This window comes from Triticum urartu, chromosome 3A (assembly GCF_056163025.1).
Source record: "Triticum urartu cultivar PI428250 chromosome 3A, HENAU_Tu73, whole genome shotgun sequence".
Taxonomy (NCBI): domain Eukaryota; kingdom Viridiplantae; phylum Streptophyta; class Magnoliopsida; order Poales; family Poaceae; genus Triticum; species Triticum urartu.
Window position 1 is genome coordinate 521,702,413 of NC_141875.1, and position 25,011 is coordinate 521,727,423.

Consider the following 25,011-nt stretch of genomic DNA (forward strand, 5'->3'; position numbering starts at 1 on the left):
ATCATTTTCATGGTCTAGCAAATATTGTTCTAAAGGATCACTAGGAGGTACGACAATAGAAGCAAGACCAATAATTTCATCTTTACCAGGCAATTCCTCTTCACGGTGTTGTCTACGAAATTTAGAAAAGTTGAAATCATGAGACATATCACCCAAACCAATAGTAACAACATCCTTTTCGCAGTCTATTAGCATTAACAGTGTTCAAGAAGGGTCTACCGAAAATAATGGGACAAAAGCTATCTTGTGGGGAGCAAGAACAAGAAAATCAGCAGGATATTTAGTTTTCCCACACAAGACTTCAACATCTCTAACAATTCCCATTGGTGAAATAGTATCTCTATTGGCAAGTTTAATTGTGACATCAATATCTTCTTTGTATAAGTCAAAAGGTATTGCACTAGCACTAGTACCCATATCACATAAACCATGATAACAATGATCTCCTATTTTAACAGAAATAACAGGCATGCCTACCACAGGTCTATGTTTATCTTTAGCACAAGGTTTGGCAATTCTAGCAGTTTCATTACAGAAAAGAATAACATGCCCATCAATATTATCAGCCAAGAGATCTTTAACAATAGCAATATTAGGTTCAACTTTAATTTGCTCAGGAGGTGTATAAGTTCTAATATTGCTTTTATGAACCACAGTTGAAGCTTTAGCATGATCCTTTATCCTAACAAGGAAAGGTGGTTTCTCAACATAAGAAGTAGGAACAATAGGATCACTATAAGTGATAGTCTTTTCTTCAACTTTAATAGGTGCAGCTACTTTTACTTCTATGGGAGGATGGTATTTAAACCACTTCTCCTTAGGGAGATCGATATGAGCAGCAAAAGATTCACAGAAAGAGGCTACTATGTCAGAGTCAAGTCCATATTTAGTGCTAAATTTACGGAAAACATCGGTATCCATAAAAGATTTAACACAATCATACTTAGGTGTCATACTTGACTCCTTACCTTCGTCAAGGTCCCAATCTTCAGAGTTGCGTTTAATTCTTTCCAATGAATCCCATTTGAATTCAATAGTCTTCATCATAAAAGAGCCAGCAGAAGAAGTATCGAGCATGGTGCGATTGTTATTAGAAAGCCGAGCATAAAAAATTTGAATAATCATTTCTCTTGAGATCTCATGATTGGGGCATGAATATAACATTGATTTAAGCCTCCCCGAAGCTTGAGCGATGCTTTCTCCTTCGCGAGGCTAGAAATTATATATATAATTATGATCACGATGAACAAGATGCATAGGATAAAACTTCTGATGAAATTGCAATTTCAATTGTTTGTAGTTCCATGACCCCGTATCATCACATAGCCTATACCATGTCAATGCATCTCCCTTCAAAGATAAAGAGAATACCTTCTTCTTAATAACATCTCCGGACACACCTGCAAGCTTAAATAATCCACAAACTTCATCCACATATATTAGGTGCTCATCAGGATGCTTTGTTCCATCTCCTGCAAAAGGATTAGCTAGCAGTTTTTCTAACATACCCGAAGGAATTTCAAAGCAGACATTTTCATTTTCAGTAGGTTGAGGAGAAAATCTTTGCTCTAATAGTCGGGGTGAAGATACCCCGAACAAGCCTCTCAGAGGATTACTTTACATAGTAACAAGTGACAGTAAATTTCAGCCCACTATATAAATTTTTCCTTACCAAATTACACCTACCAAAGGCGCTTCACTCTCCGGCAACGGCGCCAGAAAAGAGTCTTGATGACCCACAAGTATATGGGATCTATCGTAGTCCTTTCGATAAGTAAGAGTGTCGAACCCAACCAGGAGCAGAAGGAAATTATAAGTGGTTTTCAGCAAGGTATTCTCTGCAAGCACTGAAATAATAGGTAACGGATAGTTTTGTGATAGGATAATTTGTAACGAGTAACAAGTAACAAAAATAAATAAAGTGCAGAAAGGTGGCCCAATCCTTTTTGTAGCAAAGGACAAGCCTGGACAAACTCTTATATAGAGTTTAAGCGCTCCCGAGGACACATGGGAATTATCGTCAAGCTAGTTTTCATCATGTTCATATGATTCGCGTTCGGTACTTTGATAATTTGGTATGTGGGTGGACCGGTGCTTGGGTACTGTCCTTACTTGGACAAGCATACCACTTATGATTAACCTCTATTGAAAGAATCCGCAACTACAACAAAAGTATTAAGGTAAACCTAACCATAGCATGAAACATATGGATCCAAATCAGCCCCTTACGAAGCAACGCATAAACTAGGGTTTAAGCTTCTGTCACTCTAGTAACCCATCATCTACTTATTACTTCCCAATGCCTTCCTCTAGGCCCAAATAATGGTGAAGTGTCATGTAGTCGATGTTAACATAACACCACTAGAGGAGAGACAACACACATCTCATCAAAATATCAAACAAATACCAAATTCACATGACTACTAATAGCAAGACTTCTCCCATGTCCTCAGGGACAAACGTAACTACTCACAAAGCATATTCATGTTCATAATCAGAGGGGTATTAATATGCATATAAGATCTGAACATATGATCTTCCACCAAGTAAACCAACTAGCATCAACTACAAGGAGTAATCAACACTACTAGCAACCCACAGGTACCAATCCTGGACTTGGAGACAAGAATTGGATACAAGAGATGAACTAGGGTTTGAGAGGAGATGGTGCTGGTGAAGATGTTGATGGAGATTGACCCCCTCCCGATGAGAGGATCGTTGGTGATGACGATGATTTCCCCCTCCCGGAGGGAAGTGTCCCCGGCAGAACAGCTCTGCCGGAGCCCTAGTTTGGTTCCGCCAAGGTTCCGCCTCGTGGCGGCGGAGTCTCGTCCTGAAAGGTTGCTTATCATTTTTCTTCGGACGAAAGACTTCATATAGCAGAAGATGGCCACAGGAGGGCCAACAGGGGGCCCACGAGGCAGGGGGCGCGCCCCCACCCTCGTGGACAGGTGGAGGCCCCCTGATGTATTTCTTCCGCTCAGTATTTTTCATTATTTCCAAAAATAACTTTCATGGAGTTTTAGGACTTTTGGAGTTGTGTAGAATAGGTCCCTAATATTTGCTCCTTTTCCATCCCATAATTCCAGCTACCGGCATTCTCCCTCCTTATGTAAACCTTGTAAAATAAGAGAGAATATGCATATGTATTGTGACATAATGTGTAATGACAGCCCATAATGCAATACATATCAATATAAAAGCATGATGCAAAATGGACGTATCATCGTCGCCCTCGGCCTTAAGGATGGCATCCTCTTGCGCTGGCAGGAAAGCTGTCGGGTCCGCCGCGCCGTCATAGCGCGGTGGCATCTCCGGCTTGAACTTGAGTGGCCATTGCACCGGCCGCAAGGCGGGAGCAAGGGCTCGGAGCCCCCGAGCACCACTGTGGGCACCCGTAGATCTAGCCGGAAGGGCGGCACCAGCCATGGGGAATGGGCGCGAAGATGGTGGAGCGCGAGCCGACGGAAGGAAAACACCGATGCACCCCTAACTGGTGCGCCAAACGTCGGATCTTCTGTTTCGGCAAAACCCTCAAGGTTCGAACACTGGGGTGTGGGCGAAGATCTCCCCCTACCGATCCACGTCCTAGCTTCGCTAAAATCTCAAGGGCTAACTCGACGAACTTGCAACACAAAGGACACAAGATTTATACTAGTTTGGCCATCGTTGCGGTGTAATACCCTACTCCAGTGTGCTGGTGGTGGATTGCCTCTTGGGCTGAGGATGAATAGTACAAGGGGAAGAACAGCCTCCTGAGGTGAGGTGTTCTTGTGCTTGGTGAACTTGTGGTTGTCCAGATCCCCCCTCTAATGTGGTGGCTTAGTCCTATTTATAGAGGCCCTGGTCCTCTCCCCAAATATTGAGCGGGAAGGGAGCCAACAATGGCCAATTCGAAAGGGGACAGGTAGTACAACTTATCCTGACAAAAGTAGTCTTCGCCTGCCAAAGGCTCTGGTGATGACGCTGATAACCCACAAGTATAGGGGATCGCAACAGCTTTCGAGGGTAGAGTATTCAACCCAAATTTATTGATTCGACACAAGGGGAGCCAAAGAATATTCTCAAGTATTAGCAGCTGAGTTGTCAATTCAAGCACACCTGGAAACTTAGTATCTGTAGCAAAGTGTTTAGTAGAAAAGTAATATGATGGTGATGGTAACAAAACAGTAACGAAAGCAAAGTAATGTTTTTGGTATTTTGTAGTGATTGTAACAATAGCAACGGGAAAGTAAATAAGTGTAAACCAGTATATGGAAAGCTCGTAGGCATCGGATCAGTGATGGATAATTATGCCGGATGCGGTTCATCATGTAATAGTCATAACATAGGGTGACACAGAACTAGCTCCAATTCGTCAATGTAATGTAGGCATGTATTTCGAATATAGTCATACGTGCTTATGGAAAAGAACTTGCATGACATCTTTTGTCCTACCCTCCCGTGGCAGCGGGGTCCTAATGGAAACTCAGGGATATTAAGGCCTCCTTTTAATAGAGAACCGGAACAAAGCATTAGCACATAGTGAATACATGAACTCCTCAAACTACGGTCATCACCGGTAAGTATCCCGATTATTGTCACTTCGGGGTTAACGGATCATAACACATAATAGGTGACTATAGACTTGCAAGATAGGATCAAGAACTCTCATATATTGATGAAAACATAATAGGTTCAGATCTGAAATCATGGCACTCGGGCCCTAGTGACAAGCATTAAGCATAGCAAAGTCATAGCAACATCAATCTCAGAACATAGTGGATACTAGGGATCAAACCCTAACAAAACTAACTCGATTACATGATAAATCTCATCCAACCCATCACCATCCAGCAAGCCTACGATGGAATTACTCACGCCCGGCGGTGAGCATCATGAAATTGGTGACGGAGGATGGTTGATGATGATGACGGCGATGAATCCCCCTCTCCGGAGCCCCGAACAGACTCCAGATCAGCACTCCCGAGAGGTTTTAGGGCTCGGCGGCGGCTCCGTATCGTAAAACACGATGATTTCTTCTCTCCTATTTTTTTCTCCCCGAAAGCAGTTATATAGAGTTAGAGTTGGAGTCGGGAGGTCTCCAGGGGGCCCACGAGGTAGGGGCGCCCCCCCACCCTCGTGGCAAGGGTGTGAGCCCCCTGGTCTTCATCTTTGACGAGGATTTTTTATTATTTATTGTAAGATATTCCGTGGAGTTTCAGGTCATTCCGAGAACTTCTGTTTTCTGCACATAAAACAACATCATGGCAATTCTGCTGAAAACAGCGTCAGTCCGGGTTAGTTCCATTCAAATCATACAAGTTAGAGTCCAAAACAAGGGCAAAAGTGTTTGGAAAAGTAGATACGACGGAGACGTATCAACTCCCCCAAGCTTAAACCCTTTCTTGTCCTCAAGCAATCCAGTTGACAAACTGAAAGAAATAAAGAAAAACTTTTACAAAATCTGTTTGCTCTTGTTGTTGTAAATATGTCAAGCTAGCATTCAAGTTTTCAGCAAAGATTATAACTAACCATATTTGCAATAATTCTCAGGTCTCATGATTACCCATATCAATAGCATAATCAACTAGCAAGCCATAATAATAAATCTCGGATGACAACAATTTCTCAAAACAATCATAATATGATATAACAAGATGGTATCTCGCTAGCCCTTTCTGAGACCGCAAAACATAAATGCAGAGCACCTTTAAAGATCAAGGACTGACTAGACATTGTAATTCATGGTAAAAGAGATCCAATCATAGTCACACCCAATATAAATTAACAGTAATGAATGCAAATGACAGCGGTGCTCTCCAACTGGTGCTTTTCAATAAGAGGATGATGACTCGGCATAAAAGTAAATAGATAGGCCCTTCATAGAGGGAAGCAGGGATTTGTAGAGGTGCCAGAGCTCGGTTTTGAAATAGAGGTGAATAATATTTTGGGCGGTATACTTTCATTGTCAACATAACAACCAAGAGATGGCGATATCTTCCATGCTACACACATTATAGGCGGTTCCCAAACAGAATGGTAAAGTTTATACTCCCACTCCACCAACAAACATCAATCCATGGCTTGCTCGAAACAACGAGTGCCTCCAACATACATCAGGTCCCAGGGGGAGTTTTGTTTTGCAATTATTTTTTATTTAGTTTGCATAAAGCATGGGACTGGGCATCCCGGTGACCAGCCATTTTCTCGTGAGTGAGGAGTGGAGTCCACTCCTCTTGAGAATAACCTGCCTAGCATGGAAGATACATGCAGCCCTAGTTGATACATGAGCTATTCGAGCATACAAAACAGGATGATTATTTGAAGGTTTAGAGTTTGGCACATACAAATTTACTTGGAACGGCAGGTAGATACCGCATATAGGAAGGTATAGTGGACTCATCTGGAATAACTTTGGGGTTTAAGGGATTGGATGCACAAGAAGTATTCCCGCTCAGTACAGGTGAAGGCTAGCAAAAGACTGGGAAGCGACCAACTAGAGAGCGACAACAGCCATGTACATGCATTGAAATTAATAAACATTGGATGCAAGCATGAGTAGGATATAATCCACCATGAGCATGAATATCGTGAAGGCTATGTTGATTTGTTTCAACTACATGCGTGAACATGTGCCAAGTCAAGTCACTTAAATCATTCAAAGGCGGATACCACCCCATCATACCACATCATAACCATCTCAATAGCATGTTGGCACGCAAGGTAAACTATTATAACTCATCGCTAATCAAGCATGGCACAAGCAACTATGATCTCTAATTGTCATTGCAAACATGTTTATTCATAACAAGCTGAATCAAGAATGATGAACTCATCATATTTACAAAAACAAAAGAGGTCGAGTTCGTACCATCTTTTCTCATCTCGGTCAGTCCATCATATATCGTCATAATTGCCTTTCACTTGCACGACCGAACGATGTGAATAATAATAGTGCACGTGCATTGGACTAAGCTGGAATCTGCAGGCATTCAATAAATAGGAGAAGACAAGGCAATATGGGCTCTTGGTTAAATCAAAAATAAAGCATATAAGAGCCACTTCAACAATTTAATCATGGTCTTCTCCTACTGACCCCCAAAGAAAAGAAAAGAAATAAAACTATTTACACGGGAAAGCTCCCAACAAGCAAAAGAAGAACGGGAAATATTTTTGGGTTTTCTTTTTAATTACTACTACAAGCATGGAAAGTAAATTAATTAAAAGCTACAACTATTTTTTTTGTTTTTTCTAAAGGTTTATTAAACACACAAGAAGAAAGCATAAAAGGAAATAAACTAGCATGGATGATACAATGAAAAAATATGAACACCGACATCTAGCAATGAGTGTGTGTGAACGTAAATGTAATGTCGGTGAGAAATACGTACTCCCCCAAGCTTAGGCTTTTGGCCTAAGTTGGTCTATGGCCACAGCTGGCCTGGCTGATATCCATAATAATAGTTGGGGTCATACTGTGATGCAGCGGCTATCGCCTCCTGAGCTGCAGTATGGCGACGAGCGGCCTCCGCCCTCCTCTCGTACTCATCTGCCTCCTCTTTGGTAATAGTATATCCTCCTCTTGCCTGATGATCAAAGAAAGCAGGAGCAGGGAGAGTAATACGGACAGCACGGCGTCTGTCAAAGATTAATCGGTACTAGAGAGGCGATTCGTTCCTCTCGACAAAATGGTGGGAAACCATAGAATCAAAATCTAAATAAGCAGGAGGCAACTCCATGTCTCCTTCACGAACATCTATCTCAAGAAATTTAGCTAAGCGGGTTGCATAAATTCCTCCAAAGAAATCTCCATTATATCTATTATGATGCAACCTACGAGCTACAATGGCTCCCATATGATAAGATTGGTCTCCTGACACAGCATTCCTGAGAATGCTAAGGTCAGAGACACACATGTGACATGCTTCATCCTTAGCATTTATGCACCTACCTATGAAGAGAGCAAAATAATGTATAGCAGGAAAGTGAATGCTCCCTATGGTAGCTTGCGTTATATCTCTAGATTCCCCTACAGTTATACTAGCAAGAAAGTTTCTAAATTCAGATTTAGGGGGGATCCCTAACACTACCCCATTGTGGAAGTTTGCAAGCAAAAGTGAAATCCTCTAAGTCCATGGTATAAGATTTGTCATAAAGATCAAACATGACTGAAGGAGAATTACGTGAAGACGAATACTCAAACCTCCTCACAAAAGAGCTTGTGAGATCATGATACTGGGGGCATTTGTTTGCCTCAAAGTCCTCAAGACCGGCATTACGCAAATATGCGTTAAATTCTTCTTTAGTTCCCGCTCGATCCATAAAATTTTCAGAAGGCCACTCACAAGGATGCACTGGAGCGTCTCTTGGTGGCTATTCATCAGCATCACGCATTGCAAGCCTGGGTCCTTGCTTCTTTGAAGAACCACCTTGGAACGTTTTCCTAAGCATATTTCTTCCTCTGAAAAATTCTGAATTTTTTTAGTAACTTCAAAATAAAAGTAAACCAAACTCAATAATATTGATAGCAACCACTCCTACAAGTGCCTAGGGCCTATATCATGCATCAAAACTACTTTTGACCATATAAATTTGACATGCAAGCTCAAGAATAGGGTCACCTAAGCAGCAAAAATTTGCAACGAATAAAGCACTAGAACAAAAACTAATTGGACCAATGGAGGAGTCACATACCAAGGAACAATCTCCCCAAGCAGTTTTGTGAGAGGTGCTTTGAGCAAGGAGATATAAAATGGCAGCAAAGATGGCTGGAACTCGTGCTTGAGTTGGTTTTTCGTGTTTGTGGGAGGAAGAAGAAGAGGATGGGTGCAGGAATAAGTGGAGGAGGGCCACCGTGGGCCCATGAGGCAGGGGGCGCGCCCTCCACCCTCGTGGCAAGGTGGTTGGCCCCCCTAGTGTGTTCTTTGTTCCATAAATCCTCAAATATTCTAGAAAAAAATCATATTTAATTTTCAGGGCATTTGGAGAACTTTTATTTTCGAGGTATTTTTATATTGCACGGATAATCAGATAACAGATAGAAAATTATTTATTTTCACTTTATTTCAACTAAATAACATAAAGTATAGAGAGGGTACAGAAGGTTGTGCTTCTAGTTTCACCCATCTCATGCTCATCAAAAAGAATCCACTAACAAGGTTGATCAAGTCTTGTTAACAAACTCATTCCGATTAACATGAAACCGGAGAAATTTCGAATAGCACTAGGTTACCTCAACGGAGATATGCACATCCCCAATAATAAGTATATCATATTTCTTCTTGACAGTAGGAAGAGGAATTCAAAACCTCCAAATATAATCGATGGAATTTTTCCGATAGAATTGATACTATGAACTTGAGGTTGTTTCCTCGGCAAGTGTACCGTATGCTCATTACCATTAACATGAAAAGTGACATTGCCTTTGTTGCAATCAATAACAGCCCCTGCAGTATTAAGAAAAGGTCTTCCAAGAATAATAGACATACTATCGTCCTCGGGAATATCAAGAATAACAAAGTTCGTTAAAATAGTAACGTTTGCAACCACAACAGGCACATCCTCACAAATACCGACAGGTATAGCAGTTGATTTATCAGCCATTTGCAAAGATATTTCAGTAGGTGTCAACTTATTCAAATCAAGTCTACGATATAAAGAGAGAGGCATAACACTAACACCATCTCCAAGATCACATAAAGCAATTTTAACATAGTTTCTTTTAATGGAGCATGGTATAGTGGGTACTCCTGGAGCTCCAAGTTTCTTTGGCATTCTACCCTTAAAAGTATAATTAGCAAGCATGGTGGAAATTTCAGCTTATGGTATCTTTCTTTTATTTGTAATAATATCTTTCATGTACTTAGCATAAGGATTGGTTTTGAGCATATCAGTCAATCGCATACACAAAAAAGATAGGTCTAATCATTTCAGCAAAGCGCTCAAAATCCTCATCATCCTTTTTCTTGGATGGTTTGGGAGGAAAAGGCATGGGTTTCTGAACCCATGGCTCTCTTTCTTTACCATGTTTCCTAGCAACAAGGTCTTTCTTATCATAACGTTGATTCTTTGATTGTGGGTTATCAAGATCAACAGCAGGTTCAATTTCTACATCATTATCATTACTAGGTTGAGCATCATTATGAACATCATCATTAACATTTTCATTAGGTTCATTTTCATTGCCAGATTGTGTTTCAGCATCAGACATAGAGATATCATTTGGATTATCAGGTGGTTCAGCAATAGGTTCACTAGAAGTTTGCACAGTTCTATCATTTTTCTTTTTCTCCCTTTTAGAAGAACTAGGTGCATCAATATTATTTCTCTGAGAATCTTGCTCAATTCTCTTAGGGTGGCCTTCAGGATACAAAGGTTCCTGAGTCATTGTACCAGTTCTAGTAGCCACTTTAACAGCATAATCATTTTTCTTACTATTCATCTCATTGAGCAATTCCTTTTGAGTTTAAGTACTTGTTCTACTTGAGTGGTAACCATAGAAGCATGTTTGCTAACAAGTTTAAGTTCACCTCTAATATTAGCCATATAATCACCCAAATAATTAATCATATCAACATCTTGTTTTAATTGTCTACCAAAATAAGCATTGAAGTCTTCTTGCTTAAACATAAAATTATCAAACTCATCCAAGCACTGACTAGCAATTTTAGTAGGAGGGATTTCAGCTTTATCATATCTATAGAGAGAATTTACCTTTACTACCTGTGTCGGGTTATCGAGGTCTGGAGTGTCGGAGTAAATAGCCATGGGTACCCTAGCCGGCTTCCCCTGGCCCTTCTGAAAAAATTACGAGCCCGTCCGGCTCTAAAGAATCCAAGACATGAGGCCGCCTTCCCCTTGCTGGCTATCACCCAGGCCGGCTGCGGGAAGGCGGCCCGACTTTAGCCCTCGCAAAAGAAGCCACGGGAGGGCCGGCTTCGAGAAGCCGGCCGCGAGAAGGCCGACTCCAAGAAGCCGGCTCCCACAAAGCGGTCGAGACCGTACCCTCAAAGTTTGCATCCACCTAACGGCGATGTGACAGGGCGCGGCTACAGTAAAGCCTGCCACCCCCAAATCCCGGAGCACGACCAGCACAGTGCGCCGTACGGGTGACCATGACCCGTCCGGCGCAACACTGTTGCCATGTTGACCCTGATGCCATCCACGATGGGCTGCCAGTACGGCCCACGGGCGGTGGGCCCCTTCAGGTAGAGAGACACCCGAAGGCGGCCACGCCTCCCCCAGTCGGCCCAAGATGGAGCCGGCTCCCCGCAACCGGCTTGCCGCCTCCCTTGAAGGAGACGCCCCATTAAGGAGACAAGACGCGGTGAGGCTACAGCGATCGCCCGCCGGGCGGCCGCACTGTAGCCACGCCTACCTCGACGAAGCCCACGTCACCAAGATAGAGCAACAGTAACCAGCCGCCGACCAGGTCCTGGACAGTGGGGCCTGCCTATCGACCAAGGGGCCGGCAGCCGGCGGGACCCACCAGTCGGCGGGCCCCAGCAGCCGGCGCAGAAGCCGACGAGCGCAGTCACAGACGGCTGGGCCCCGCGCCCAGTCGGATTACCATTGTACCCCCGGGGGGTAGGCCTATATAAACCCCTCGGGGCACCCAAGCAAAGGGTTAGACCCCCCAGCTAGTTTTAGACACCACACAAGGAGAAGAAGCAAGCTAGCCGTGCCCTTCTTCCTCGTCCCACCGAACAGCTCAAGGAGCATTGTGTAGCTACTTGTCCATCTAGTGATCATGCAGAGGCCCCGCAGAGCAGCAGTAGGGGTGTTATCTCCACGGAGAGCCCCGAAGCTGGGTAAGATTCGCCGGCGTGCATGTCATCGCCTCATCCCGTTTCCAGGCACCGGCGACGTCTTAATGGCTCCCACAACGATAAGCCACCCGTTGGCATATGTCGCACCTACCACCTGACATGGAGGTTCTTCAATAAGTAAAGGATCAAGATCATATGTTTTTTTGGCAGGCAGTAAATTAAGACCATGTATTTCTTCAATAGGAGGTAGATTCTTAACATCTTCAACTTTAATACCTTTTTCTTTCATAGATTTCTTTGCCTCTTGCATATATTCGGGACTGAGAAATAGAACACCTCTCTTCTTCAGAGTTGGTTTAGGAATAGGATCATTAATTGGAGCAGGAGCTAGCTCAGGAGGTGCCCAATTATTTTCATTTGTCAACATATTATTCAATAAGATTTCAGCTTCATCCGGTGTTCTTTCCCTGAAAAGAGAACCAACACAATTATCCAGGTAATCTCTGGAAGTATCGGTTAGTCCATTATAAAAGATATAAAGTATTTCATTTTTCTTAAGAGGATGATCAGGCAAAGCATTAAGTAACTTGAGAAGCCTCCCCCAAGCTTGTGGGTGACTCTCTTCTTTAATTTGCACAAAGTTGTATATTTCCTTTAAAGCAGCTTGTTTCTTATGAGCAGGGAAATATTTAGCAGAGAAGTAGTAAATCATATCCTGGGGACTACGCACACAACCAGGATCAAGAGAATTAAACCATATCTTAGCATCACCCTTTAATGAGAATGGAACTATTTTAAGGATATAAAAGTAGCGAGATCTCTCATCATTAGTGAACAGGGTGGCTATATCATTTAATTTAGTAGGATGTGCCACAACAGTTTCAGATTCATAGCCATGAAAAGGATTAGATTCAACCACAGTAATTATATCAGGCTCAACAGAGAATTCATAATCCTTATCAGTAACAAAGATAGGTGAAGTAGCAAAAGCAGGGTCAGGTTTCATCCTAGCATTTAGAGATTGCTTATTCCATTTAGCTAATAACCTTTTGAGTTCATATCTATCTTTGCAAGCTAAAATAGCTAAAGAAGCTTCTTGATCGAATAAATAACCCTCAGGAATAACAAGTGATTCTTCATCATCACTTTCATCATCATAATCAGACTCAATATTTTCAATCTCTCTAGCCCTAGCAAGTCGTTCCTCGAGAAAATCACCAAGTGGCACAGTAGTATCAAGCATAGAAATAGTTTCATCATAAGTATCATGTATAGCAGAAGTAGCATCATCAATAACATGCGACATATCAGAACGAATAGCAGAAGCAGGTTTAGGTGTCGCAAGCTTACTCATAACAGAAGGTGAATCAAGTGTAGAGCTAGATGGCAGTTCCTTACCTCCCCTCGTAGTTGAGGGATAAATTGTTGTCTTAGCGTCTTTCAAATTCTTCATAGTGTCCAGCAGATATAAATCCCAAGTGACTCAAAGAATAGAGCTATGCTCCCCGGCAATGGCGCCAGAAATTAGTCTTGATAACCCACAAGTATAAGGGATCGCAACAGCTTTCGAGGGTAGAGTATTCAACCCAAATTTATTGATTCGACACAACGGAAGCCAAAGAATATTCTCAAGTATTAGCAGCTGAGTTGTCAATTCAACCACACCTAGAAACTTAGTATCTGCAGCAAAGTGTTTAGTAGCAATGTAATATGATAGTGATGGTAACGCTAACAAAAGAGTAACGAAAGCAAAGTAATGTTTTTGGTATTTTGTAGTGATTGTAACAATAGCAACGGGAAAGTAAATAAGCGTAAACTAGTATATGGAAAGCTCGTAGGCATCGGATCAGTGATGGATAATTATGCCGGATGCGGTTCATCATGTAACAGTCATAACATAGGGTGACACAGAACTAGCTCCAATTCATCAGTGTAATGTAGGCATGTATTCCGAATATAGTCATACGTGCTTATGGAAAAGAACTTGCATGACATCTTTTGTCCTACCCTCCCATGGCAGTGGGGTCCTAATGGAAACTAAGGGATATTAATGCCTCCTTTTAGTAGAGAACCAGAACAAAGCATTAGCACATAGTGAATACATGAACCCGAATCTCCATCGAGCGAGACGCGGACGGCCATCCCCGAGCCATGGAATGGCGGGGCAACCCGCCTCCGCCTCGACCCCGTGGAGAGAGATATCCCACCCCGCCGCCAGTGGCGCACCCGACTCTCAGCGGCCGACTAGGTCGCCGCGAAGGAGTCGGCGAGAACGACGCCCGCCATCGGATCGACCGCCTGGCGCGATCCCTGGCACTGGAAGAAGAAGACGATGTCGGCCCGCCTTGTTTCGGCCCCCGCATCCGCGACGAGCCCTTCCCCAAGGAGTATGATGCCCAAGGATCTTTCCAGCCGGCCAAAGAAACCAAGAAGATACCCCTTGACCCCGAGCACCCCGAGAAGTTTGCCGTCATCGGGGCAAGCCTGAACAGCAAATAGGAAGGCGAGCTCACCGATTTCCTCCGTGATAATCGAGACATCTTTGCATGGTCCCCCAAGGACATGCCGGGTGTTCCGAAGGAATTCGCCGAGCACAAACTACACGTCCGAAAAGACGTGAAACCAGTCAAGCAGCCCCTCCGCCGACTGTCAGAGGAAAAGAGAAGGATTGTAGGGGAGGAGATAGCCCGGCTTCTGGCAGCCGGCTTCATTATGGAAGTCTTCTTTCCAGAGTGGCTTGCCAACCCGGTCCTCGTGTTAAAGAAGAACAACAAGTGGCGCATGTCTATAGACTACACAAGCCTCAACAAGGCCTTCCCTAAAGATCCTTTGCCCTGCCGAGGATTGACCAAGTAATAGACTCCACGGCTGGATGCGAGCTGTTGAGTTTCTTGGATGCTTACTCAGGATATCACCAGATAAAGCTAGATCTGGACGACCGCCTGAAGACCGCCTTCATCACGCCATTTGGAGCCTTCTGCTACCTGACTATGACATTCGGCTTATGAAATGCCGGTGCCACTTTTCAGCGTTGCATGCAGAAGTGCCTCCTCAAGCAACTCGGCAGAAACGCTCACGTCTACATGGACGACATTGTGGTGAAGACGGAGAAGCGCGGCACCTTGCTGGAAGACCTCAAAGAAACGTTTGAGAACCTACGCCGGTTCCAAATCAAGCTCAACCCCGAGAAATGCGTGTTCGGAGTGCCAGCCGGCCAGCTCCTAGGCTTCCTGGTCTCCGAACGCGGCATCGAATGCAACCCGGTGAAGATCAAGGCCATCGAGAGAATGGCGATCCCCACCAAGCTTTGAGACATCCAAAAGTTCACCGGATGCTTGGCCTCCTTGAACCGCTTCATCAGCCGGCTCGGAGAGAAAGCTCTCCCCCTCTACCGCCTCATGAAGAAGAGCACTCACTTCGAGTGGAACGACCAGGCCGACCAAGCTTTTTACGAGCTGAAGAAGATGCTGGCCACGCCACCCGTCCTAGCGGCGCCGACTGAGAAAGAGCCCATGCTCCTTTACATTGCCGCAACCAGCCGGGTGGTCAGCACCGTCATCGTAGTCCAATGCCCAGAAGAAGGCCGAGCCCAGCCGGTCCAGAGGCCGGTGTATTATTTAAGCGAGGTGTTATCCGCTTCAAAGCAGAACTACCCGCACTAACAGAAGATGTGTTACGGCGTGTACTTCACCGCCAAGAAGCTGAAGCCCTACTTTCAAGAGCATCCCGTCATGGTCGTATGCACCGCCCCGCTGGCCGAGATCATAGGCAGCCGGGACGCATCCGGCCGGGTGGCGAAATGGGCCATTGAGCTGGCCCCTTACACAATCTTCTACCAGCCCCGCACCGCCATCAAGTCCCAAGCACTGGCCGACTTCCTCGTCGACTGGGTCGAGACCCAGTACCTGCCGCCGTCTCCCGACTCCACCCATTGGCGCATGCACTTTGACGGGTCCAAGATGCGCACCGGCTTGGGAGCCGGCGTCGTCCTTACCTCTCCCAAAGGCGACAAGCTCAGATACACGCTGCAGATTCACTTTGCCGCCTCCAACAATGTAGCCGAGTATGAGGCACTCATACACGGGCTCCGGCTTGCCAAGGAACTCGGCATCCGCCGGATCCTATGTTATGGCGACTCAGACTTGGTGGTTCAGCAATCATCCGGCGACTGGGACGCCAAGGACGCAAATATGGCAAGCTACCGCTTCCTAGTTCAACAACTCAGCGGATACTTTGAAGGATGCGAGTTCCTCCACGTACCGCGAGCCGACAACGAGCCAGCCGATGCCCTGGCTCGAATAGGCTCCACTCGGCAAGCAATACCAACCGGCGTCGCTCTACAATGCCTCCTCAAGCCGTCCATCAAGCTGTCTCCAGAGTCCGATTCCATCTTCGTACCGCCTGACCCCGACGCGGCCGGGTCCGGCTCGAAGAACCAAGCAGGCGACCCCGGGACTTCAGTAGTCGGCCCGGGGACTTCGGCAACTGGCTCGGGGACTGCCACACCCGGCTCGGGGACTGCACCAACACAACAGCCGGCGGCCGACTCCAGCACTTCACCACCCAGCCCGCCCACCCTGGTGGCAGTAGCCACATTGGCAGTAGGAGAAGTCGTGGCTCCGTCATGGGCTCAGTCCATCCTCAACTTCCTAGTAAACCAAGATCTGCCGGCTGACGAAACAGAGGCAAGACAAGTCCAACATCGAGCCGGAGCATACACAATCGTCAATAGAGAACTCGTCAAGCGCAGTGTCACTGGAGTCCTCCAACGGTGCGTCGAGCAAGAGAAGGGCATTGCAATCCTCAGAGACATTCACCAAGGAGAATGCGGCCACCATGTGGCTTCAAGATCACTCGTCGCCAAAGCTTTCCACCATGGTTTCTTCTGGCTGACTGCTTTGGATGACGCCAAAGAATTAGTTAAATATTACAAAGGGTGCCAACTCTTCAGCTCCAAGCAACACATGCCGGTTTCGGCACTCAAGACCATTCCCCTCACCTGGCCCTTCGCCGTTTGGGGACTGGACATGGTGGGCCCATTCAAGACGGCGCGCGGCGGCATGACGCATTTGCTCGTCGCCGTGGACAAATTCACCAAGTGGATTGAGGCAAAGCCTATCAAGAAGCTGAATGGGCCGACTGTTGTGACATTCATCGCAGACATAACAACTCGGAACGGCGTGCCACACAGCATCATCACCGACAATGGCACGAATTTTGCCAAAGGAGCCTTGGCACATTTCTGCGCAGCCCAAGGTATCCGGCTGGACTTAGCGTCCGTCGCCCACCCGCAGTCAAACGGCCAGGTCGAGCGAGCCAACGGCCTCATCCTCTCCGGCATCAAGCCCCGACTGGTCGTACCACTGGAGTGTTCAGCCGGCTGTTGGCTCGATGAGCTGCTGGCTGTCCTTTGGAGTCTGCACACTACCCCAAACAAGTCAACCGGCTTCACTCCTTTCTTCCTCGTGTACGGTGCCGAGGCGATCATCCCAACCGACATCGAGTTCGACTCGCCCCGGGTAACCATGTACACGGAGGCGGAGGCCAAGGAAGCACGAGAAGACGGCGTTGACCTGCTGGAAGAAGGCCGGCTGTTAGCCCTCAGCCGGTCTACCATCTACCAGCAGGGTTTGCGCCGCTACCACAGTCGGAAGGTCAGGCCAAGATCTTTCCAAGAGGGCGATCTTGTGCTCCGGCTGATCCAGCGAACAGCCAGCCAGCACAAGCTCTCGGCCCCTTGGGAGGGCCCCTTCGTCATGAGCAGAGCTCTAGGCAACGACTCCTACTACCTAATCGACGCATAGAAGCCCAACGCACGCAAGAGAGACGACTCCGGCAAGGAGTCGGAACGACCATGGAACGCCAACCTCCTTCGAAGATTTTACAGTTGAAATGCAGTATGTATCACGCTAACTTTTGTACTAAATACGAGACAATAGGCCCCCCGAGGAGGGCTCGGGGACTGCCATCTTTTATCTATGAATGAAAAGTATCATGCTTATGACCTTGTCATTTCATTCACTTGTTCCGTCCGGCACCGGGTTCGACTAGTCGGCCCGGGGACTGGCCGACTGGAGTTATATTAGAAGTCCTACCCGCGGTCAGACAAGTAGTGTGCCGACACCCAGGCTTAGCTCTTGCCAAAGTCGCAATTCGAAGAACCGGCTGTCCGGCTGGCAAGAGTCAAAAGCAGGAAAGGATGCCCACACAAAAAATGGCCAGGGACCAACGAACTAATATAACGAAAGCCGGTTTGCCGCCTACCACCGACCGACTACCAGAGTAGCCGGCCGGCCGGTTTCCATTCACTTCATTTCAATCCAAGAAAGCTCGAGTACTTGCCTCCCCAAAGAGGGAAGGCGGCAAAGGAAAAAGCCTAAGGATAAAAAGCATACGCGAATGGAAACCAAACATGCACATAATAATATTTACATAAAAGACCTCCAAGAGGCCAGCATTCAACATAGTTTGGATACACCCGCAGTGGGTGGAACTGCGAAAGCTTAATGGCCGGCTGGCGAACCTCGGCTTGATCACCGCCTCCCGCAGAGGGCGCGCTTCCACGCGCCTCGTTGCTGGAGGCACGGTCAGCCTGAGGCCGGCCGGTTGTTCCACTAGCCGGCTCGACGTCTTCACCGTCCTCTTCTTCGTCATCCTCGCCCTCGTCGCTGGAGGCGATCTCCTCTGCCGAGTCCTCGCCCACCGCCGGGTTCAGCCCGAACCACTCCTCCGGCTAGGCAACGCCGTCATCACTGATTTCAGGTGCAAAAACGCTGATGTCGGTGCACTCGGCGATCATCGAAGCACGCTGGGCGATAGCTGGCCGCACCTCCTCCAGCTCCGCGTCAGCCTCCAGCCGCCAAGTGCGCAGCTGGTCCAGGTTCAGCCCTAGTTACCAAGCTCGAACGAACTCCAACGCCCGCCCGGCTCCAAGACGGGCCGCCGATGCCTTCCAACCTTCAAAGCGACCGACTGCGACCTCCAGCCAGTCGGCAGTCCGGCTTGGGGTGCAGGGGATAGTCTCGCCGGGCCATAGGGCGGCCAACACCTGCGCCCTGGCACGTTGGAGCCGGCGAAGCATCCGGTGAGCCGGCTGCAGCCGCGCTTGGACAGCCAAGAGCTGCTCCTCAAGCGTCCGATTCGCATCCGGCGCGATGTTGACCCCGCCTGACGGTGCGCCTCGCGATGGGCCTCGATGGTTTGGGCGGCAAAGGCGGAGTAGCCGGGAAAGTAGTCTGCACAAGAAAATAGGCAGCAGCACAAGTCAGGCCAAAAACCAGGCGGCAAGGGGCAGGAGAGGAGCGAGGAAGGCGGCTTACCGTCGATCAAGTCCTCGATGTGGCCGAAGCCTTCATCCAGCGCTCGCCGGGTCTCAGCCCAGCTCGCCGCCTCGGTCTCAAACTCTGCCTTCAGGGCGGCCTCGCTAGCCCGCGCTTTCTGCAGGGCCGCCTTGTGGCTCTCCTCTTGGTCAGCCAGCTTCTTGGCCAGGCGGTCACGCTCCTGGACCAAGGCAGCGTACTCGGCATCCTTGGTATGAAGGGCGGCCTGCGCTTCACTGAGCTCCCTCCTCAAGTCGTCGTTGGCCCCTGAAAGCACAAAAAAAAGAAAGAAAAAAAACCAATAAGGAAAAAGTCGTCAAGGAAGATCCGACCCGACTGCTCAGCAATCGGCCCGAATCTCAGGGACTACACCCAGTGGGTGCGCTGACGCGCCCCCACAGGAGACAGAGAAGATCAAGCACTTACTTCGGCTGTTGGCCAGGTCGTCGGTCTTCCGACCCAACTCCTGAGCCTGGGAGTTGAAGGCGGCAGCACGGGATTTATGATATTCCTGGAAGTTCAGGCAGGAAGCAAAAATAAGGTAGTCGTCAAGAAAGATCCGACCCGACTGCTCAGCAGTCGGCCCGAATCTCGGGGACTACACCCAGTGGGTGCGCTGACGCGCCCCCACGGAAGAAATCAAGAGACCAAAGCGGCCAAGAATGAAAGACTCACCCGGACGGCGGCCCGCGTCGACAGGAACTCCTGGGTGTACTGCTGCAGCAGGGCGGCCTGAGCTTGAAGCCGGCTCCGGACCTCTTGAGCCGCCACATTCAGCTCGCCAGTCCCCCCGCTGGGAGTCCACTCGGACGTGGCGGTGCTGGCCGCCTCCAGAGCCTCCGCCGACTGGCCGGCGCCCGTAACTCGGCGCGACTCCGGCGGAGCGGCGCCTCCCCCTGCGCGCCGACGCGTCACCAGCTGCACCTCGAAGCTGGCTCCGTCCTCCGGCTCACCCCCGGCCGGCTCCTCTGGCGCCGCTGATGATTGGCCGCCTTGGCCCGCTCCGGTTGGCGCTGCCGGCGGTGCTCTCCCCGTGAAGACCACGAGGTCCTCCCTCCTCTCCATCAGCGGCGGGTCTTGGACGATTTCCTCCGCCAGGGGCAATGGGGTATCAGGGGCCACGGCTCAGAGGGGAATGGCGAGCAGCGGAGGCTGGTCACGCGAACCCTCCGCCTCCGTTTCCGCGGTCGCTGCCTCCGCCTGGGCCTTGGCTGCCGCGTCGGCCTGCTCCCTCGCCGCCTGGGCGGCCGCTTTTTCCGCCGCCTCACGCTCCTCCCGCGCCTCACGGGCGTTCCGCTCCGTGGCCTCCCTGAGGTCGGCACGGGGGTCCATGCGGCGGGAGCCCGAAGACCCTCCAGTCGGCCCAACTACGGAACCGCCCGGACCCCGCTCAAGGGAAAGTGGCGCCCTGTCCAGTGAGCGGGAAAAGGTTAGGAAGAATGTTCGAACAGGAGAGAACGATGAAAAGCATGCGACCAGGCAATCGACGAATTACGCTGAGACCGCCTGAGGCTGCTTCACCGCCTTGAGGAAGCGGGCCGCTTTCGCGGCCGCCTCATCTCGTTTGGTCGCCGCGGTGGAGGCTTTGGACTTCTTCGACCGACTGCCGAAGAGGGTTGACGCGGCCCGGCGCTTCTGTGCGCCGCCGCTGGCAGCCGGCGCGGTGGACGAGCCCGCGCCCTGATGGTCGGCCGCCGGCTGGCGACGCGGGGCGACTTCGGCTTCGGCATCATCCGGCCAGTCCTCGAAGGTGGCAGTAAGCCCTGTGCCTCCGGGCTCGGCGTTGTCCCCCACGACGGCGTCTTCCATGGCGGTCGCCCCTAAATCCGGGTCGTCGACGTCGTCCACCGTGCGGTCGGGGACGTACTGGCGTTCTATCCCTGCTGCCCCGGTCGTCGGCGGAAGAAGGGGGTTCTGCTAAGAAGAACCGACCGATCAGAAGCCGGCCATCATAAAGCCGGCTACCAACAAAAAGAAGAAAGAGAGGAAAGCTTACCACGGGCGGAGGGTTGGCGCGAGAGTACAGCACCTTGCCGTATCGCCAGCCCTCGGCGAGCTTGCAATTGGAGATATGATTTACCATGTACGACACCTCCGCATGAGGCATCTCCCTGGTGCTCAGCCGGCTTGGGTCGAAGCGGCCGCTCATCTGACACATCATGTGGGGCCGGCTTTGGAGAGGAAGTATCCGGCGCTCCACGAAGGCGGCCACCAAGTCGGCCCGGCTCAGGCCTTCCGACTGGATCATCATCCGAAGCCGGGAGACGGCAGCGTTCCCGGCCTGAGACAGTGACCTGGACCGAAAACTCCATGAGGGCTTCCTCCCAGCCGGCGGGCCGGCTACGTAAGCCGACAGGTTGACGTGGTCTCCTTGCTGGGCGACGTTCTTCACGTAGAAGTACGACTTCTGCCAGATCTTCACCGACTGTATCAGGGGGATGGACGGGAACGGGTTGTTCTCGCCCGACCTCCTCATGGCGATGAAGGCCCCGCAGGGGGCGGGCACGCCTGCGACGACGGTGCCGAGTTTGCTCTGGAAGAATTCCCCCCAGAGCTCCAGCGTGGGAGCAACCCCAAGAAACCTTCGCAGAGAGAGACGAAGGCCAACAGCAGCATCACCGCGTTGGGCGTGAGGTGATGCGGCTGAAGATTGTAGAACTCGAGGAAGGAGCGCAGGAATCCGCTCGCCGGAAGGCCGAAGCCGCGCAGGAAGTGCGAGCGGAAGACGACCCGCTCGCCCTCCTCCGGTGTCGGCGAGGTCTCCGTCTCTGGCGCCAGGTGGACCCGCACGAGGTTCGCGTCGGCAGGCGCCGAGTCTGGCGGAGGAACTCAACATGGTCCTCATGGACGTTGGAGCCGTCCCACGAGCTCGACAGCGCCATGGGAGCAAGACGATGTGGCGGCGCGGCGGCGCTGAGACGGGAGGCTGCGGCGGCAACGAGAGGAAGAAAGGAGGACGAGAAGGGGCGGAGCGAGAGAGAGCGTGCGAGCCTCTATCTCTCCCCCTCCTCCCCCTACTTATAGGCTCGCGTGGCGAAGCCGAGGAGGCGCGGCGTGGGGAAACGTGGGGACCGATCGTGCCCACCCCCCCACGTCCCGCGTTTATTGCGCCCTAACGGCGAAATAAAATCGCCACGGGAAGGCGAGCGGTCCACCTGGGCCATAGAAGATCAGCGTTCGGGCCGAGGCCTAGGAGTGGCGGGCCCGGGCCTGCGGCGGCGTCCCGTCGCGCGCGTGCGCTGGCAGGGTCTCGCTGCCACGTGGCCCGCGGGAGGGCCCGCGGTCAGCACTCGGGTCGACCACTTTCCCGCCTGCAAGACGCAGGGCTCCCCGAAATCGGCATACACCAGCAAAGCCGGCTCTTCAGGGTAGGAAGTTGACCAAGCTTCTCGTCCCTTCGTCCGCCTCGAAGCTCGATCAGCTTCGGGGACTACTGTCGGAGTAAATAGCCATGGGTAGCCTAGCCGGCTTCCCCTGGCCCTTCTGAAAAAATTACGAGCCCGTCCGGCTCTCAAGAATCCAAGACATGGGGCCGCCTTCCCCTTGCTGGCTGTCACCCAGGCCGGCTGCCGGAAGGTGGCCCGACTTTAGCCCTCGCAAAAGAAGCCACAGGAGGGCCGGCTTCGAGAAGCCGGCAGTGAGAAGGCCGACTCCAAGAAGCCGGCTCCCACAAAGCGGTCGAGACCGTACCCTCAAAGTTTGCATCAACCTAACGGCGATGTGACAGGGCGCGGCTACAGTAAAGCCTGCCACCCCCAAATCCCGGAGCACGACCAGCACAGTGCGCCGTATGGGTGACCATGACCCGTCCGGCGCAACACTGTTGCCATGTTGACCCTGATGGCATCCACGATGGGCTACCAGTATGGCCCACGGGCGGTGGGCCCCTTCAGGTAGAGAGACACCCGAAGGCGGCCACGCCTCCCCCAGTCGGCCCAAGACGGAGCTGGCTCCCCGCAGCCGGCTTGCCGCCTCCCTCGAAGGAGATGCCCCATTAAGGAGACAAGACACGGTGAGGCTACAGCGATCGCCCGCCGGGCGGCGGCACTGTAGCCACGCCTACCTCGACGAAGCCCACGTCACCAAGATAGAGCAACAGTAACCAGCCGCCGACCAGGTCCTGGACAGTGGGGCCTGCTTGTCGACCAAGGGGCCGGCAGCCGACGGGACCCACCAGTTGGCGGGCCCCAGCAGCCGGCGCAGAAGCCGGCGAGCGCAGTCACAGACGGCTGGGCCCCGCGCCCAGTCGGATTACCATTGTACCCCCGGGGGGTAGGCCTATATAAACCCCCCGGGGCACCCAAGCAAAGGGTTAGACCCCCAGCTAGTTTTAGACACCACACAAGGAGAAGAAGCAAGCTAGCCGTGCCCTTCTTCCTCCTCCCACCGAACAGCTCAAGGAGCATTGTGTAGCTACTTGTCCATCTAGTGATCATGCGGAGGCCCCGCAGAGCAGCAGTAGGGGTGTTATCTCCACGGAGAGCCCCGAAGCTGGGTAAGATTCGCCGGCGTGCATGTCATCGCCTCATCCCGTTTCTAGGCACCGACGACGTCTTGCTGGCTCCCACAACGATAAGCCACCCATTGGCATATGTCGCACCTACCACCTGACATGGAGGTTCTTCAATAAGTAAAGGATCAAGATCATATGTTTTTTTGGCAGGCGGTAAATTAAGACCATGTATTTCTTCAATAGGAGGTAGATTCTTAACATCTTCAACTTTAATACCTTTTTCTTTCATATATTTCTTTGCCTCTTGCATATATTCGGGACTGAGAAATAGAACACCTCTCTTCTTCAGAGTTGGTTTAGGAATAGGATCATTAATTGGAGCAGGAGCTAGCTCAGGAGGTGCCCAATTATTTTCATTTGTCAACATATTATTCAATAAGATTTCAGCTTCATCCGGTGTTCTTTCCCTGAAAAGAGAACCAACACAATTATCCAGGTAATCTCTGGAAGTATCGGTTAGTCCATTATAAAAGATATAAAGTATTTCATTTTTCTTAAGAGGATGATCAGGCAAAGAATTAAGTAACTTGAGAAGCCTCCCCCAAGCTTGTGGGTGACTCTCTTCTTTAATTTGCACAAAGTTGTATATTTCCTTTAAAGCAGCTTGTTTCTTATGAGCAGGGAAATATTTAGCAGAGAAGTAGTAAATCATATCCTGGGGACTACGCACACAACCAGGATCAAGAGAATTAAACCATATCTTAGCATCACCCTTTAATGAGAATGGAACTATTTTAAGGATATAAAAGTAGCGAGATCTCTCATCATTAGTGAACAGGGTGGCTATATCATTTAATTTAGTAGGATGTGCCACAACAGTTTCAGATTCATAGCCATGAAAAGGATTAGATTCAACCACAGTAATTATATCAAGATCAACAGAGAATTCATAATCCTTATCAGTAACAAAGATAGGTGAAGTAGCAAAAGCAGGGTCAGGTTTCATCCTAGCATTTAGAGATTGCTTATTCCATTTAGCTAATAACCTTTTGAGTTCATATCTATCTTTGCAAGCTAAAATAGCTAAAGAAGCTTCTTGATCGAATAAATAACCCTCAGGAATAACAAGTGATTCTTCATCATCACTTTCATCATCATAATCAGACTCAATATTTTCAATCTCTCTAGCCCTAGCAAGTCGTTCCTCGAGAAAATCACCAAGTGGCACAGTAGTATCAAGCATAGAAATAGTTTCATCATAAATATCATGTATAGCAGAAGTAGCATCATCAATAACATGCGACATATCAGAACGAATAGCAGAAGTAGGTTTAGGTGTCGCAAGCTTACTCATAACAGAAGGTGAATCAAGTGCAGAGCTAGATGGCAGTTCCTTACCTCCCCTCGTAGTTGAGGGATAAATTGTTGTCTTAGCGTCTTTCAAATTCTTCATAGTGTCCAGCAGATATAAATCCCAAGTGACTCAAAG